Here is a 4,177-nt window from a genome sequence, read left to right on the forward strand (position 1 = left end):
ATATATAAATCTTATCAAAGTCAACACTATCCTCTAGCGGTAGGAGTGTATTGCATCAGTTAACGAGGCGAGGCGCTCATGCGTAGACCTCAAAGGTTGGCATGTATTTTCAGAAAGATCTAGAAAGAGTCAGATATTAACAAACTGTGATGGTAAGTTAATCCCAGTGGAAGGCAGCGCATAGTGAAAGTTTTATGGGGTGGAAATAAACTGAACTTTCAGCCTGGCTTTTTGCCCGGAAAGTGAGAGCTACGCAGCTCTATACCGCCCCATATGACGTTTTTTTTCGTCTTCTTCTTCTGTTTTTTTAAGGTGGGCAATTTCTAAAAGAAGTTTCAGTGAAATTAAAGCAGGTTCCTCTTTGAACCTGAAACTTCACTCCTGACCTTGTGCCCGAGTTCTGACTCTTTGATGATATTTTGGGGACTTACTCCAATCACACGATGAATAATAGGGTGACTGTGTGTCCCACTTTTTTCTTTTTTTATCATTTGTCCTCCCCCCGATCCCACGAGACATGTCCCACGGTTTTATTAACTGGCATTTACGCATGTCAGCCACAAAAACATGTCCATGGATCCGTGGATGCAAAAAGTGATCGATCGTATTTAAAGTGTTGTAAATGGTTTGTTGGCCTTCAGTGTTTCAAACACATCTCAAACATGTCCTTCATTAATGATATCGAGTCACCTTGTCACAAGGTAGAAGATGCAATCGGTTTTTGACAAAGTCACTTGTATGTCTTTTATTTATAGGAGTAAAACGTCTCACAAATATTAAAATGTCTTTTCCAAGAGGAGATCTTTTCAGAAGGGCAGCAGAAATTGCCACAAATATAACAAAGCAGTTCTATAAAGATATTTTACATGTGATCAAAGAAACTGGACTGATTGTAACAGGACACAGAGTGGGAACAATAATGCATGCTATACTGGTCATTTCTTTAATTTTCTATGTAACCATTTCTCTCGCACATCCTGTCCACTACAGCCTATTTACCAGTGTAAGCAAAGATATTACGCATAAAAAACACAGAAACGTAAGCAATCACCTTTTTACTCAGATGGCAGCTACATAAAAACAAACGAGCTTCCGTTATGTTTAGAAAATTGCTTTTAAATTGAATAAAGTCAATTTTTACTTTGATATGATCGATGCCAAATCTTTACCGGCATATTGCGCGCTCGCGTGTGTGTGTTTAAGCTATCGCTCAGCTTTAGTAACGCGCAGTGCCTGACCAAACCAAACTCTTTGCTCAACATTTATTGTCTCTCGTTGAACTGATCATACTCATAAAAAGAAAATGCAATAAAGTTTTTCCATGACCAAATGTCGTGCTCATGGACCTACTAGGTCAGCGCGACAGCAAATATAAATAGGTAATGTATTCATTCTTAGAATGAATAAATAAAAAGCTGTAAGTCCCGGTGACATGTTTGCCTTGATTGGCCTGACTAAACATGGAAACTATTTGAAGGATGAAAGAATCTAACATTTCTCAACGGAGATTAACAGAGTTAATAAAAACACCGAGACTGTTGACAAAGTATAGCTATCTTAAAATGGGAAGTGCATGACTTCTGGAAAAGTTCATGTGTGCAATCATGTCTGCACAAATTGCAAGTATAACCTGTGTTTACACAGTTGTGTAGATGTCGTTTGATATGCACAAGAGAAACCAAAACCTTCTGTGTGCTCCCGGAAAAGCTGGAAATATGTATCACGACAGTTAAAACCTGTTAATCAGGGTATTTATGATCAAACCGATATGGGGCAAGGAATGGAAAGTTTGAAAAATATGCGCAGTTTCACACATTTATATTTAGGAATCAAATATTGTTTCATTCAGCAATGATCGTCGAAACGTGGAGTTGCCTCATTTTAAGGAGAAATCTGTAAAACCCGACGGTCTCACTGTACAAGCGAAAACGCGCTCGCTACGTAGATTGCTTTAATTAAGGGTTTTGTTTTGAAATGTGTAATGGGAAGTTTGGTGTTGTGTTTACGGTAGATCTGCCTCATGGAAGCACAAAGGAGTCCTGTAAAAGACAGGAGGAGAGGCGCTCGTGCTGGTGGGATGCCACTCGTGGAACAGATGGTTGAAGCGTGCGCCGTGCGCCATTAATCTGCCAGAGAAGAAGCTTTTCCAAGCGCGCGGGAGAAAGGATTATGGCTCCATTTACACGTACACACAAACATACACACACACGGATGGCACGTGCTACTGCTGCATCACGTACACGCGGTTTTGCTCGCCGCAGGGGCGTTTCCAGGACTTTTTAAAATGGGGTGTCACAGGTGGGACCGGGAACAAGGCGCACACCAGAGTGTTTATCATAAATCTAAACACACTCGGCCTCGTGTGTTTCTCTGCATCCTGTCAACGATTCATTAGATGTAAAGAAGTGCTGCACACACATTTAAACATAGATTACTTGGTGCTGGATAACTGTTGTGTAAAGTGGGAAATATATTTAAAAAGCAACATTTATTCAAGTAAACCTTCTAATCCTACTTAATTATCCTAACAGCACACATGTTTTATAATTAAATTATATTTAAAACATGTAAAGAAAAAACTTCCACATTCATTATGATGTAATATTTGAGTTCTAGTTAGGTCTGTGGAGTGTAGTACTTGAGTTTAGGTCTTGTGTCTCAGTCCTGGTTGTCTTATTGTTCTACTGTTTGGAATTAAAGTCTGTGAGTCCACTCAGAGTTTCCGTCTGTCATGATAGTTCTGGTTTCACGGTTTCAGCTATTATTTATTTTCTGCTTTGCTTTGGTGATCACATGTCTCTGGTGTTTTGTGTTTAACTTGATCTTCTCCTGTCTGTCATTATTATCTACACCTGGGTCTTTTTTTATCCTTCTGTGCCCAACTCCTTGATTACCCTCGTGTGTAAAAGTCCAGTCTTCATCGTAGTTGTTGTTTGATTGCCTTTCTTTCCTGATGCTGTGTTCATGTTATCTGCCTGCTTATAAACATCCATCCATTCATCCATCCACCCTCTTCTGCTTATCCTTATCAGGGTCGTGGATTCAGTTTGCGTCTATTTTTCATGGACTTTAGGATTTTGGATTCAGAAAATGGTCTAAATAAAGGTTTTCCTTACATCTCCCTGTCTGTAAGTCTGCATTCGATTTCCTTTACCTGCAACTTATGACACACACATTGCTGGGCCGCTTGATTTAGGGGGGTGGGTCAGGAAAGGCATTTGGGGTAAAAATCTGTCAAAGCAAATATATGGAGCTACACACTGTGAGCCCTTCGGGAGCAGTGAAAGTAGTCTATCAGCAAAATCATAAGAAACTCATATTTTAATATTAACAGTATGAAGTACAAAGTACAATGTTTGCATCCAAAATAGATAAAAAGCAGAAAGTAGCATACTGCAAAAAAAAAAAGAAGAAGAAGAAGAAGAAGAAGAAGAAGAAGAAGAAGAAGAAGAAGAAGAAGAAAAAGGAAATTACCATAGTAACGGTAGTAAGTTACTTTCCATCCGGTGCTATCTGTGCTGTCATCTATCATTGCCACAATAGCAGTGCTCTATTGTGGGGCGGGGCAGGAGCTAAGTTGCTTCCGATTAGCTACAACCTGATGGATAGAATAAAAAGTCTGTTATTGAAAGAAAATCAGAAGGAAGTTATTGTATTACTCTGCTAAAGGCTAAGGTCACTTTTACTCTTCTCTGTTTTTTATGCATCTTTTCATCCCTGTGGAAACATTACAGTTTATATGGAACTCATGGGTTGAAATGTGACTGTTTGTACAATAATCTATGTAAGAATAGATCAGGGCTGTTACCAGGATGTTTTTTAACGGGTTGCCAAGGGGGCTAACCAAATACAAGTAGAGGAACCCACAGGACCCACACCCTCTGCTCAAGTAAAACGTGCAGTTCTGAACTTATGTTACTGTACAGACTGTGCTTGTCATGAAAATATACTTAATTTAAATAACAGTAATGTTATGCAGAATGGCTCTTGTCGGAATTATATAGATGACTTTATCTGTATTCTTACTGGATTGTTTTCTGTATTTGAAAGTCTGCAAAATCATACAATATTGACAATATTTTTGTATCAGTGGAATAAAATCAACAAAGCATAGAAAGTCTATCTATCTATCTATCTATCTATCTATCTATCTATCTATCTATCTATCTATCTATCT

The sequence above is a fragment of the Pundamilia nyererei genome, unplaced genomic scaffold, assembly GCF_000239375.1.
Source record: "Pundamilia nyererei isolate P.nyererei 1_Seehausen unplaced genomic scaffold, PunNye1.0 scaffold00162, whole genome shotgun sequence".
Lineage (NCBI taxonomy): Eukaryota > Metazoa > Chordata > Actinopteri > Cichliformes > Cichlidae > Pundamilia > Pundamilia nyererei.